Source organism: Suncus etruscus, chromosome 1 (genome assembly GCF_024139225.1).
Source record: "Suncus etruscus isolate mSunEtr1 chromosome 1, mSunEtr1.pri.cur, whole genome shotgun sequence".
Classification (NCBI taxonomy): Eukaryota; Metazoa; Chordata; class Mammalia; order Eulipotyphla; family Soricidae; genus Suncus; species Suncus etruscus.
In genome coordinates, this window is record NC_064848.1 from 23,631,109 (window position 1) to 23,646,903 (window position 15,795).

General features: G+C 40.8%; 1 pseudogene; it reads right to left on the reverse strand.

Moving 5' to 3' along the window:
- Positions 1 to 3,534: 3,534 nt before the first annotated feature.
- Positions 3,535 to 8,994, reverse strand: LOC125998249 (transmembrane protein 106C-like; annotated as a pseudogene).
- Positions 8,995 to 15,795: the final 6,801 nt, after the last annotated feature.

A 15,795-nucleotide genomic window follows, 5' to 3' on the forward strand; every position in this document is an offset into this window, starting at 1 on the left:
AATAACACAAAGCAAATTTGTTTGTGCCTGCATGGAGATAGCCTATGTGATAGGTGGGAGATTGGAGATACTGGCGAAAGGCAGATCACACAGCTGGTGGGATTAGTGTTTGAATATTTAATACCTGAAGTGACTATGTTATGAACAACTTGGTAAATCACAGTGTTAAAATAAAAATTAAAAATAAATGAATGAGTCAGTGGTAGAAATCATAACTAAAACATTGTATTATTTTGATATATAAAAGTTGAAAATTTTACGTGTTAAAAATATTGGGGGGGGGCTGAAGAGATAGCATGAAGGTAGGGCATTTGCCTTGCATGCAGAAGGATGCATCCCATATGATCCTCCGAGCCTGCCAGGAGCGATTTCTGAGCATAGAGCCAGGAGTAAACCCTGAGTCCCTGAGCCCTGCCGGGTGTGACCAAACAAACAAACAAAAATAACATTTTGGGCAATGTGGAATGTATGACCAAATGGTTCCTGAGAAAGGCTACCCTGCTCTTGTCTAGGCTAATGTTTTATTCTTTTCTTTTTTTAAATTTCCCCAGCATTTATTGTGCTTATGCAAAATAACAGCCACTTTTATAGCTCTTATCTGAGGGTTCCCATCTCTTGCAGAGAACATTAGAACATCATCTATTCTGGTTTATCTCATATTTCTGTATTTTAGTAAACAGATAAGGGAGAGTTTGTTTGGTTACAACCTGTATTCATCTTTTGGTGGGCATCATTCTCTCATTTCATGAGGTGGAAAATTCCCAACTACAAATGTTTCACTCTCTCAAGGTTGGCCTGGATTATTTCCTGCAGTGACCACTGTTCCAGACCCATTTTCCTGGAGTCGGATTATGGCATGTGGAGCCTTATAGCAGTAAAATAGTAAAATGGGGAAGGCACTTGCCTTGAAAATAATCAATCTGGATTCTATTGCACCAAATCTGGCTCCCCAACCAGCACCAGAAGTGATCCCTGAGCACAGAACCAGGAGTAAGCCCTGAGCAGTGTTGGGTATGCCCCAGCTCCAACCAACCAGCAAACAAAAATCCTCAAACTTCATTTTGATCCCTGGAACTGCCCAAAAAAACAAAAAACAAAACAAAACAAAACAAAAAAAAACCCACCAAGAAAAGCATCTCATACATTGCCGGTGAAATGTTAAAGGTGTGGAACTTTAAGGAACAGTTTGGTAGTGCCCCAAATATAGTTAATATATAATCAGAAATTCCACTCAGGTATGTACTCAAAAGAGAAGAAAATGCATGTAAATGAAAACAGGCCGCATGTTTAGCAGTTGATAAATGGGTTAAAAAGCTGTGTTCTTAGAGCAGGAGTGATAGCATAGAGGGTAGTACATTTGTCTTGCACACAATGGACCTAGGTTTGATGCTTGGCTTTCCATATGTTCCCCTGAGCCTGCCAGGAGTAATTTCTGAGCACAGAACCAGAAGTAACCACTGAGAGCTGCCGAGTATGGCCCTAATCCCAAAATAAATAATTAAATAAATGTATTGAAACCATTGTGATTGACAAAGTCCTTCATAGTTGAGTTTTAGACATACAAAGAATTAAGACCAATCCCACCACCAGTGATCATCTCCCTCCACCAATGTTCCCCAATTGCATCCCATATCAACACTCCCCTGCCACTCAACCTGCCAGAATAACTGGCCCTTGTTAAGTTTATATATTAATAATTTTTATTTTGGCCAAAGTGGATTACAAATATTCACAGTATTATTTCAGGTATATAGTGACATTGAATCAGGGGCATTCCCACCACCAATGTTGTCCTCTCTCCACCCCAGTTCCCAGCATGCATCCCATATTGCCCCTCCTTTGCCATCCAGGCTGCTAGTATAAGTGGTCCCTTCTGCGTCTAGCCTGTTGTAGATTGGGTATCGATTCTGTTGTAGTTGGCTTTAGATTTGGTGTTCAAGTCTGATCATTTTTTATTTCTAATCAATGTTCATACGACTGTTTGGTCTTGATGCCCTCTATTATTTCCCCCTCAATTTGTGAGGCAGAACAAGATGGTTCAAGTTATGTGGTTCTGTTTGAAGGTAAGAAAAAAAAGCAAAAGCAAAAAGGGGGAGGCAAAAATCAAACAAGTATAAAATGGGAGGAGTCTATAAATATCAGTTTAAGAAAAGAAAGGAAAAAAGGAAGAAAAACATAAAAGTAATATAAGAAAAATCAAAGCCAAAACAAAACAAAAACATACAAACAAAAAACCTGAAAAGCACCACAGCAATAAAGACAACTTAAATTTATATTGTTTAAGTTTGGGTCTCTTGATTTCATTGTTGTTGCCTTTGGCTTGGATATTTAGCTTTGTTTTGTCTTTGTTTAATCAAAAGCAGGGTTTATTTTTCTACTAAATTCCCCAGTCTATGTTTCAGCCAATGGATGAAGGACAAATCCAGCCTTGGATAGACTTAATAAAAATAACTAGTAACTTTCTACAGAAAACGCAACAACAACCAATACCCTGTTTTCTTTCTTTTTATTATTTTTTAAAATAATATCTTTATTTAAGGCCATGATTCAAACATGTTTGTAGTTAGGTTTTAATTATTTAAAAAAAAACACCCCCTTCACTAGTAGTGCAACCTTCCCACCTCCAATGCCCCAGTTTTCTTTTTTTTTTTTTTTGGTTTTTGGGCCACACCCAGCGGTGCTCAGGGGTTACTCCTGGCTGTCTGCTCAGAAGTAGCTCCTGGCAGGCACGGGGAACCATATGGGACACCAGGATTCGAACCAACCACCTTTGGTCCTGCTTGCAAGGCAAACCCCGCTGTGCTATCTCTCCGGGCCCGCCCCCGTTTTCTTTTAAAGCAACTTGAATCACTTGAAGCAGATGAAAAAATTAATGTATTAAGTGTACTGTGCTTTCTCTCTTTTTTTTGTTTTTTTTTTTTTTTTTGTTTGTTTTGTTTTTGTTTTTGTCTTTAAATCACACCTGGTGACACATAGGGTTTACTCCTGGCTCTGTGCTCAGAAATTGCTCCTGGCAGGCTCAGGGGACCACATGAGATGCCAGGATTCAAACCACTGTTCGTCCTGGATCCGCTGCTTGCAAGGCAAATGCCCTACCACTGTGCTAGCTCTCTGGCCCCTGCTTTCTTCTTCTGAATGTTCTTTTCCTGCTGCCCTTCTATGCATAAGTAATTCTGCAACTGGATGGGTGAGAGGATAACATAGAATTATGGTACAATTTCAATCAGAATGCCCTAAGAACAGTTGAAAGACCTGCATTAAATTCATTCAAGTTCAAATACTCAAATTCTCCAAGGCCTACTATTTGCTGGAAGAGGCGAGGTACTGGGCAGTGTAGCTGCTGAGGGGCAGTTAATGGGGCTGCAAGAAGGAGCTGTCCTCCCAAGAGGCAGGAGAATGTGAGCTGGGGAATAAGGGATCCAGTTTCTCTGCACTGATACCACCTTGATAGGTTACAGAAACTCAGGCCTGGTGAACAGATGTTCTGTTAGTCTCATCTGACAGGCACTGCCATGGAAGAGCCAAGAGCAGCTTTTAGATAATTGTGGAATTTGTTCCACAATCCACATAGTTATGTGTTTCAAAGGAACTCTGGGTCATGTGGCCAATGTAGAAAATCTTCACTGATGTTTGCATGAAGGTTACTATGTTATGCACAAGGATATTAAGGAGTGTGCATAGAGGTATGCATGGGAGTATTGTCTTCCCATCTCAGCTTTCACAGTAAAATTCACCATATGTTCACTCAGAGGAGAAATGAGGAAGACATTGATGGTTGTGTATGTGCCAACCACTGTGTTCATATATTGGACTTGGCTAGACAGGCTGGTCACTGTCACAGGGTAGAAGTTGGAGTTTCTGATTTTCAGTGTGGCCATGATGATGAGGATTACAAGGGAGTCCTTTCTATTAAACATGACTTTCGGGCCGGAGAGATAGCATGGAGATAAGGCATTTGCCTTGCATGCAGACGGACAGTGGTTCGAATCTTGGCATCCCAAATGGTCCCCTGAGCCTGCCAGGAGTGATTAAAGAGCCAGGAGTAACCCCTGAGCACTGCCGGGTGTGACCCAAAAACAAAAACAAAAACAAAAACAAAACCCATGACTTTCACCACTTAGATGACATCATTATCCACTAGAACTGAATGTGGAAACAGGGAGAAAAAAAAAACCTACTAAGTCAGAGGCCAGGTGACAGACCAGAAGGACAGAACTACTGCTTAGTTCTCTGAGGGCACAATCTCTGATCACTGTGTGGAATCAAATCTATCAATTCATTCACTTGCTCTGTGGGAATGAAGCATGTCCTTTGGCAGGTGAGGCAGATGATACAACTCCACATATGGAAACTGGGCAATAGCTTCTGCCTGCTCTCATTCAGTCAAAGCATTCTCCCCAGTATCTTCTTTCTTTCATTTAAAAGTGGGGAAACCAGTTGAGGTAGAATAGTGAGACCCTATGGCCAAGTTGTGCTACTTGTCTCATATTCTAGGATGCAAAGGCCAGTGAGTACATGTTGGTGGTGCCATGTTGCCATGAGAGAAGAAACTTCATCTTTCTGCCTCGGTCCTCTGAGCAGCAGCTATTCTATACTTTCTTAACTTATACTTTTTTGTTTGTTTGTTTGTTTTTGGGCCACACCCGGCGGTGCTCAGGGGTTACTCCTGGCTATCTGCTCAGAAATAGCTCCTGGCAGGCACGGGGGACCATATGAAATGCCGGGATTCGAACCAACCACCTTACTCCTGGGTCGGCTGCTTGCAAGGCAAACACCGCTGTGCTATCCAGTCCGGCCCCTCTGTGTGTGTGTGTGTGTGTGTGTGTGTGTGTGTGGTTTTGGGTCACATCCAGCAGTAAGGTTACTCCTGGCTTTACCCTCAGAAATTGCTCCTGGCAGGCTCGGGGACTAGAAGGGATGCCGAGATTCGAACCACTGTCCTTCTGCATGCAAGGCAAATGCTTTACCTCCATGCTATCTCTCCGCCCCCCTATTCTATACTTTCTTAACACTACCAATGCACCTGAGACCACTTGGCTCCTGGCCCTATCCTTTCATATTTGTGTTTCTCCTCTTCCACTTAGTTTCTTTTCCTTCATAGTCACTATTCTCTGGGGTCAACAGTGTTTGAGACAAATCCCATTTAGACCATTGCATTTCTTCAAAAATAATAAATAAATAAATAAATAAATAAATAAATAAATAATTTTTAAATGAAGTCTTGGAACAGTAGAATATAAGTGACCATAAAAAAGAATAAAGTACTAACACATGCTAATAACATGAATACACACCAAAATCATTATGTGAATGAAAGAAACCAATCACAAAAGAACATATATGGTAGGTGTAGTTCAAGTATGTTCATGCATCTGTATAAAATTTCCAGAATAGAAATTCATAATATTCTATCCAGAATAAAAACAGAAATAGATTAGTGGTACATAGGGAGGGAGGGTCCATGGTACCATGGTAGCTAATAGCTAATAATAACTGCTAATGGGTCCAAGGTTTCTAAAATTAGATGATAGTTAATTAATAGTTAATATTCTAAATTAAATGATAGTTAATATTAATACCTGAATTTTTAAATATCAAATTCAATACTATAAAAGGGCATTTTGTGGTATCTAAATTATTTATTCACTGAAGCTATTACAAAAAATAAAACCACAAGTAGCTATTATTATAAAAAGTGGCAAAGCGAGGGCCAGAGTGATAGTTCAGCAGATAGGGAGATTACCTGGCACATGGTCTACCTGGGTTCAATCCCTGGCATTCTATATGTGTCTCCTAGCACAGTCAGGAGAGATTCCTGAGTACAGAGTAAGGAGTAACCCCTGAGCTTCACTGGGTGCAGCCCTCAAACAAATAAAAACCAAAAGCAAGCAATAAAAAGTGGCAAAAAAAAAAGAGAAAGAGAGAGAGAGAGAGAGAGAGAGAGAGAGAGAGAGAGAGAGAGAGAGAGAGAGAGAGAGAGAGAGAGAGATGGTTAATGTTCAAATTATAGAATTCTTGAATACATTTTTTTTTTTTGGGTTTTTGGGCCACACCCGGTGACGCTCAAGGGTTACTCCTGGCTATGCGCTCAGAAGTCACTCCTGGCTTGGGGGACCATATGGGACGCCGGGGGATCGAACCGCGGTCCGTCCTAGGCTAGCGCAGGCAAGGCAGGCACCTTACCTCTAGCGCCACCGCCCGGCCCCCACATTTTTAACAAATAGAGAGAGCATTTAAAATTAGCAAAAGCCAAGAAAATTCATTTTATGTGAAAATCAAAAACAATGAACAGTAAACATTTTATGGGTAATTTTTAAAATTTCCTTTATTATTTATTTATTGGAAGGCATACCTGAAAGTGCTTAGGGGTTACTCCTGGTAGTGCTCAGGGGACCAGAAGTGATGCTGGGGATTTAAACTGGTTAGCCATGTACCTTGACCCTGTATTATTTCTCAAGCTGAGCATATCTAGGTTTACATTCATCTTTAAATTCTGAAGTTACTGTCCTTAGATCTGATGCTAGATGTCATTAGTATATTAATAATGAAACAATTTTTTCTATCATATTCTCAGAAGAGATTCTTTAGCTTTATCTAGAAAGCACTATGGAATAAAAAATTAATAATCCTAGGGGCCGGGCGGTGGCGCTGGAGGTAAGGTGCCTGCCTTGCCTGCGCTAGCCTAGGACGGACCGCGGTTCGATCCCCCGGCGTCCCATATGGTCCCCCAAGAAGCCAGGAGCAACTTCTGAGCGCATAGCCAGGAGTAACCCCTGAGCGTCACAGGGTGTGGTCCAAAAACCAAAAAAAAAAAAATTAATAATCCCGAAGTTTATGAAACAGGTTAGAGTGATAGCACAGTGGTAGGGCATTTGCCTTGCATGCTGCTAACCTGGGACAGACCCGGGTTCAATTCCTGGCATCCCACATGGTCCCCCACATGGTTTCCTGCCGGGAACAATTTCTCAGAGCAGAGCCAGGAATAACCCCTCAGCACTCCCAGGTGTGGCCCCAAAACAAGCAAGCAAACAAAAAATAGACCTAGGCAAAGAAATAAAGTTTTTGGAATTCATACACTACAGGTGAATGTGCAAATTTTTGTAAACATTTTGGAGATTAGTATTTTCTACTAATACTGGACTTATGCATAACCTGTGATCTATCAATTGCTCCCAGAATTAAAAAAAAATGCATCAGATGCATACAAGAATATTCACCAAGAGAACATTTATAACAGTTGTGATTGTCCAAAGCTGGAAACTATCACCAATAGGAAAACAAATTAGGAAACATTTACACGAAGGAATATTGTATGAAATTTATGTAAAAGCATTGGTATTCTTTTTTTTTGTTTTGTTTTTTTGTTTTGTTTTGGGGCCACACCTGGTGATGCTCAGGATTTACTACTGGCTATGTGCTCAGAAATTTCTCCTGGCTTGGGGGACCATATGGGATACCAGGGGATTGAACCATGGTCTGTCCTAGGCTAGTGCGTGCAAGGTGGATGCCTTTTTGCTTGTGCCACCACTCCAGCTCCAAAGCATTGGTATTCTATGCAACAACATGAATGGCATCCTTCTGTTGTTTAATAAAATAATATGGCCATAGAATAAGAATGAATAGTGCCCAAGAGAAGTGACTCAGCAATAGTGCATACGCCTTGAATTGTAAAGCTCTAGGTTTCATTATTAGAACAAAACACACATGAGTAGGTACTGTACTATTCCATTATACAAAATTCAAAAACTAGACTAAACTTCTTTGAAATTAGAAGTTAAAAACAAGAATGCTAGTTAATTTGGTGACAATGGAGAAGTAACTAGGAGAGGATCCAAAACAGTGTTTTTTGGTTGCTTATAATGAGCTAATAATATAAAAGCTTATTCAAAATATGAAAACAATTGACCACCACATTTAAAGTGTTTCCATATTTCCAGTTTTCTCCCATATTTTTGTTTTTATGTCTACTTGAACTAAAAACCTTAAGGATGAGGTGAACATTTTATGACATGCAGAGATTTACATTGTCATATCCTATTAAACTACAGATTGACTTTGGTGTGAATTGTATGTAATTGCTTCTACTTACCAGTCTCCACACTTCATGCACATATACTGTAGAAGAAAAATAGTAGACTATACAATCACAAAGTGATTACTAAAGAGGATGGCCAACAGAAATTTTCCACATTTGTGCCTTTTTCAGGGTTATATTTTGTTTGCTTTTTCCCTTTTCTGTCCTGGCTTTTTAAGCTTTTTCTGGCCATGTCTAGTGATGCTCAGAGTTTACTCCTGACTCTGGGCTCTGGAATCATTCCTGGCAGGGCTCAGAGGACCATATTGCTGCCATGAATCTAACCTGAGTTTACTGCTTGCAAAGTAAACTCTGTACCCATTCTGTTTTTGTTCCAGCCCTGTCTGTTGAAGCTTTTTATTTATTTATTTATTTTTAATTACTTTATTTTTTGGTTTTTGAGCCACACCGAGCAGTGTTCAGGTATTACTCTTGGGTCTGTGCTCTAAAATAGATCCTGGCAAGCTCTAGGGACCAAATGGGATGCAGAGGATAGAACCTCACAGAGTTAGTTGTGTGCAAGGCAAACTCCCAACCCACTGTGCAATAGCTTTGGCCCCTGCCTTTTGCAGTTTTAACTATGAAGCTACATTGCCAGGTCAATGCATAGAAACATAATGCAGATTACAAACCACATGGTATCATGCCTGTGGAAATTAAAATCTGGCAATATCAATATGAAGATAACTCATTTCCTCAAGGTAATGGGATCACGGGTGATTTTTAAAAAATACATATTTGCATTATTTTTGTCTCCTAGTACATTACTTTGAAGAATAGGAAGTTGTTATAACCCCTCTTTTTTTTTTTTTTTTTTTTTGCAATTTAGCTGTTATCAGCGTTACTGAGTGTAACTTACAGTGCACTGACTGGAAGCCAGTTAGTTCAGTGTTTTCATAAAGGTACTTAGACTCAGCCATCACAGCTCCTTCAAGACGTAAACTGTTTCCATGCCCCAGAAAGATCTTTAATGCCCTTGGCTATCAACCTTCCCCTTTACTAACGAAGCAGCATTGATGGATTTAATTCTTGCATTGTAGCTTGTCTTTGTATAAACGTTCATTGTGATGGGACCATCCAAGTATATGTCTGGTTTCTTGCCCTCAAGATAATAACTTTTTTGAGACGGGCTTGTTTTGAATGTAGCATACATTATAATCTTCAAATTGATCATCGTCTTAAACCGATAAGTTATAAATTATATAAATGATAAATGATATAAGTTATACATTCTGCCCTGGCTGCTTTCTGCTCTGCATCAACAGCTAGGATGCAGGCCTTCTCGGGCCCCACCTCCTTTGGGCGAGTGACAGGGGGCCGGGTGTGGAGGCATCTCACCCTCCTGCACCCCGGGAAGAGAGACCCCCCCTCCGCACGTCTGCTGGCCTGGCCTGCCCGCCTACCCGGCTCAGGTGAGAGCCACCCTGCTCGCTGCCATTGTTCTGCGAGTGACAGCCCCCGGGGCAAATGCAGAGCCGTCCGCCCCGCGCCCGCAGAGGTAGACAAGCATTCCTTTCTTTGTCGGGCTGGGTGGTCTCCTGGCTCGGGCATCAGCGCTCACAAAAGATGATAAGCATCGTGTGCGCTGCAGGAAAACATCGCCACCACCCAGCGACTGAACCGCGCTCCTTTGTCCACCGGGATTAGCCCTGCGTGGCTTCCCGTGAATGTGTGTAAATCATCCGGGCCCGAGAGGGCATCCGGAGGTCGTGGGCTGCAACTGCACCCCCCAGCCCACCCGAGTCACCCCCCAGCGTCCCCTGAGCGTCTGAGGACATGCATTTGTCCCAGAGAACTTATGGATCTACTCAGTGCCTGACCGTCTCTCTCGGCCTGCAAAGAGAAATTCAGGTCCAGGGAAGGGACTTGTTCAAAGTCACGCAGCTCAAGGACAAGAACACCCAACCCAAAAGCCTTCTTTAGGAATCACTGTACAGTGCATAGTGTAATTTCTAACTCGTGTGTTTATCTGTCTTGTCTGGCTGGCTGCCTGTCTGTCATCGGTAGCCAATATATCAGGCCTTTTTCGGTTATGAAATAGCTTGGCGCCCTCTACTGATACTCAGTTACAGCCGCATTAGTAGCTTCTACCTACTCTACAAAAGGTCCACATGCCCCAATTATTTCTCTTTTTTTTTTTTCCCCTGCCACTCAGGACTCTGCTCTCATGGATCACTCCTGACCTTCTGCCCATAGAAGCAATCATTTCTCTCTGTGAACCTCTCAAGCTGAAAACAATCTTTCTTAAAAAAAAAATATATTACCAAAAAAAAAAGTACAAAGGTAATCTTAGTTAACAGGAGTGTAAATGTGTGTGTGTGTGTGTGTGTGTGTGTGTGTTTATGTTATGGGTATAATGTTACTGTATCATGTCCACCACCAATAGGGCTGTATGAGGTGCTGGAAATGGTAACTGGGAATGCTGCATGCAAAGCAAGCACCCTCACTGCTGCCCCATGGCTTTTGTCCCCATCTTTCTAATTTTGAGCACCAAGAACAGGCTGTGCATAGAAGGTAGTTTTATAGATGAGAAAATACGAGATCATGGGTATTAAAATAATCTTCCTAAAGTGGATGAAACTGGATTTGAGGTACCCTGAGACTCTAAACTTCTACTCTTCTACCTCAATCCCACTTACTATAATCCTCATGGTTGTAGGCTTTCCTCTTGAAAACAAATGGTAAGAATCTCAATGTTGGCATGAAGTAGGGTAATAATGCTTCCCCCTCATGGAATGCCTGAGGAGGCTTAGGCTGGAAGAACAATGGCTTGCCCAGGGTCCCAGGTTGGACTAAAACTATGAATTTACTCAACACCTAGGTTGGCCCTGGGGAGTGGTAGAGGAGAAACGCCAGGGAATTTTCTCCAGCACAGGTTTTATCAGACGGAGAGCTCTGCCCAGGGACCCACAGATGCTCTGGACCTCTCTATGTTCCATGGTCCAGAAAGGAAGGAGAAACCAAAGATAAGAAAAACACATTTTGGGGACGTGGTGGGGGAGCACATTTTGGGGCGACAGATAGTACAATGGGTAGGGTGCTTGACTTTCTCAATGCCCACCTGAGTGTAACCCTTGACATCTCCTATAGTACCCCCAAGCTTATCAGGAGTGATTCCTGAGTGTAGAGCCAGGAGTAATCCCTGAATATTCCTGCTTGATAAATATAAAAATGGCAAATATGCATATGAAAAGACGCTCAACACCATTAATCATTAGTAAAATGCCATCAGAGGGCTCAGAGATATAGCACAGTGGTAGGGTGCTGCCGACTGAAGACGAAGCTGGGTTTGATTCTCGGCATCCCATATGGTCCCCCGAGCCTGCCAGGAGTGATTCCTGAGTGTAGAGCCAGGAGTAACCCCTGAGTGCCACCAGATGTGGCCCAAAAAACAAACAAACAAAATGCCATCAGAATAACAAAGAGATATTATTTAACACCGATAAAGATTGCTCTAACGAAAAAAAGGTTAGTGTTGGTAAAAATCATGGGAAACTGAAAACCTCTTATTGGTGATCATATAAAATAGTAAAAAAAATGCCTGGAAATATCTCAGAACATTGGGCATAGAGTTATCATATGACCCAGATATCCCACTCTTAAACATATAGATGTCAAGAGAAATTATGACAGATGGGGCCGGAGTGATAGCACAGAGGTAGGGCATTTGCCTTGCATGCAGCCAACCCAGGACCAATGGTAGTTCAAATCCTGGCATCTCATAATGGTCCCCTGAGCCAGCCAGGGGCGACCCAAAATACAAAAAAAAAAAAAAAAAAAGAAAAGAAAAAAAAGAAGAAATTATGACAGATGTCTTTGTATATGGGTAATCCTAATATCTATTATTTATAATAACAAAAATGGAAACTGTCAGTTGATGAATGGAGAATAGATTGTAATTAAGTGTTGGCTGGCAATTAAAAGTATGAAATATACAGACATAGATTAATGTTGAAAGCATTTTGCTAAATGAAAGGTCATAGTTACATAAATTTATTTATATGAAATGTCCAGAATAAGCAAATATATGAATTCTTCAGCTTAGTGCTTCCCAGGGCAGGGAGCATTTGAGGGGAGTGGGAGTGACTGTGATTGGACAGGAGGTTTGAGAATATTCTAAAATTGGTCATGATGGCTGTAAAACTGAATAAACTGAAAATTATTGGCCTATATATTTTAAATGGGTGTATTTAAAGCATGACACAAGAATGAAATCTTAATAAGATTTTATTTGGAAATCTTTGGAGATTTGGAGAAAGCTGCTTGTTATGAACACTTAGCACATTCAAAAGATAAAATGAGGAAACCTAGGAACACAAGATTATCAGGGCAAGAAAAAGCCAAGCAAAACTCAAGAGCAAAGGAACGATAAAAGCATGTGTAACAAAAGCAAAATTTTCCAGTCTGGCTAAGTATAAAGTTTTTTGAAGCATAAAGTAGTGGTATTTTTTTTGCAGGGGGAAGAGAGGACAGGATGAAGGCACACGCCTGGCATGCTCAAGGGTTTTTCTTGGCTTTCAGGAATCACACCTGGCAATATTCAAGGAACCATTTGGAATGCTGGGAATTGGACCCAGGTTAGCTAAGTGCAAGACAAGCACTCTAACTACTTACGCTAAGCATAACATTTGATGAGAAATATGGATACACTTCCTAAAAAGGGCTGTTGGAATGAGGTAGGAAGGACTTAGAAATAGCTGTGGATTAAAAAAAAAATTAGCAGAGAGATTGCATAGTCAAAGCTCTGCTTTATAAAGATGAAGTTCTGAACCCAACAAGGACAAGAATTAGAAGGGGTGAGCATAGAGGCTGGAAGATATGGTTAAAGACTGTTCAGTTGGTGACAGCTAAACTAGGTCTGTAGATGAGAAGGGATAAGCAAAGGAAGTTCATTTAGTCAATTTCTAAGTATTGTAAACATTTAAGCTATGAGCTTCTGGCTATGGTTCACTCAATAGAACTATAGCTATTATAGAAAACACTTGCCAATAAAATATCAGTGTTTATAGTTTGGTGCCAGCCACATTTGTTATGAAGCTAATTGAAAAGGATACCAATAATTGGGGGTAATAAAAAAGAGAGGACCATAAGTTTAAACCATCATGTGAACTGGAGTCTGTCCATATAACAGAGGAACCCTGGAACACATTCATCTGCTCTTGAGTCACCCAGGACCAGGACAGATACCAGTAATTGTAGAGTAGCTTCAGGCAGGAACAGGATCTGTTCCAAGCCATTGCAGCCATGTGAGGTGCTGCAAATCGGGTTTCTTTAAAAAATATTTTAAGTTGAAGTATAATTGGTATATGATATATTAATTTCAGGTATACAACACAATTCAAGCTGCAAAATGATCAGATCACCACAGTAAATTTAGTTGGTATATGTTGGGAAGGGGGGTCATATCTGGCAGTGCTCAGTTGTTACTCCTTATTCTGCACTCAGGAATCACTCCTGGTGGATTTGGATATCATGTGGTGTATAGGAATCAAACCAGGGTTGGCTACATGAGAGGCAAGTGTCCTGCTCGCATTCCTATCACTGTAGCCCCCCCATCTCCCAGCAAGTTTAACTGGACACTACTGTGATTTTAACTAGTCATCATTCTGCACATTTAGGACATACTACGACTGGGACTTTGTATGTTTGACATACCTTCTACCCTTTTGACCTCCCCATCTTCCATTCCTGGCCTTGTCAGTCACCAACATATTATCTTTATCAATGAGCTTGATTTATTTTGCTTTGTTTAGATTTCACATATAAGTGAGATCCTAAGATATATATATATATATATATATATATATATATATATATATATATATATATACCTACACACACACACATACATACACACATATCTTGTCTTTATCTCTCACTTTCACTTTGTTTAATGTTCTCAAGGTCTAACCAAAAGGAAAAAAAAACAGACAAAAAACTGTTCTCAAGGTCTATCTATGTTATCACAATGGCAAGATATCATTCTTTAAATAGTTGAAAGTAGCTCATAGTGTGTTCTATACAGTATATATGCTATACACATATGATGCAGGAATCTATTTTCTGATACAAGATCTCTGATAATCCAAGTTAAGCACTGGTAGAGCCCAAAGAGATAATACAGCAATATGGCACTTTCCTTGCACAGGGCCTATCTGGATTCAGTCCTCAACATTCCATATGGTCCCCCTAGCTTGCCAAGAGTAATTCCTGTGTTCAGAGCCAGGAGTAACCCCTGGACATCACTTTGTATAACCCATAAATAAACAAACAAAGACAAGAGTTGGTAGAGGAATTAAGAGGAAGACTTGATCTAATTTAAATAATCACAGTTTAGTGGTTTAGAAAGCTGACTCTGGGGCTGGGCTGGGCCTAGTTGAAACAGTTCTGTCACTTATTAGCTTGAACAAATCTGTGACTTAGTTGTCTCTTCTATAAATTGGAATTAGTGAATATGTTAATTGACTTATGAAAATTAGATTAATTAATTTTAAATGATTAAAAAGCCACCTAGGAGCCAGTACAGTGGGTAGAGCACTGGTCTTACATGATGGGGACCTGCATTCAATTTTAGTATATGTGCTGCCGAAGTGAGCACAGGTGGGGTCTGGGGGGAGAGGGTACCTGCATTCAAACCTTGGCACTACGTATGGTCTCCTGAAAGCCACCTAAAGTGACCTGAGCACAGAACCAGCAATAAGCCCAGAGCACTGCCAGGTGTGGCCCCAACCCCCACCAAAATAAATAAAAGGAAGGCCTGTTGGTAATACCAAGTGCCATGTATTTACTATTGTTGTTGCTCTTTGGTCTGAAATAGAGTATTTTCTGTTATCACAGATATGTAATAGGGTTTATTTCTGGGCTCTGGATTTTCAAAGCTGGTGAAACATACAACTTGGTTTTTTAGTACTATTCATTCAATTTATTTAATAAATAAACATTTATTGAGCATCAGTTCCATGCAAGGCCCATGCTATGTCCTGGAGATGGAATGAATCAGGCAGTCCCAGCTCTCAAGTCCCTGAGTACCTATGAAAAATGGTAGGAATGTATCACCTCTGCTCATAAATAGTTCAAGGAGGAAATCAGTGTGGGCTTCCTTAAGGAGACAAGAACTATAATCAGTGTTTGAACCACATTCAGGATAGGGGGAATGCAGAGTAAGAAAAGAATTGGGTTTCACAGGTAATTTTCTCTTTTTGTCTAGTGAATCATTTTGAACCTTTCCATGGGTTAGTATCTTTGGATAGATTTTTTATTTGTTTGTTTGTTTTGGGTCACACCTGGCAGCGTTCAGGGATTACTCTTGGCTCTATGCTCAGAAATCGCTTCTGGCAGGCTCGGGGTACCATATGGAATGCCAGGATTCAAACCACCATCCTTCTGCATGCAAGGCAAATGCTCTACCTCCATGCTATCTCTCCGGCCCCTGGGAAGAAATATTTAAGATGCTTTCCAAGTTTATTTAAATATCCTTTTAACTGATCAACACATCTCTAGGATAAGAATTTATTTTTTCTTTGCCTCACCATATCTTTTTACATTTTGGTCTTGGAGCCACACTTGGCTGTTCTCAGGGTTTACTTTTGAGATCTGTACTCAGGGATCACTCCTGGGGTTGCTCAGGAGACCATATGAGGTGCTAGGAATCAAATCTGAGTTGAGAGACAGCAAGTTAACCACCTTATTTGCTATTGTATCTCTCCAGCCCATCAATTCCT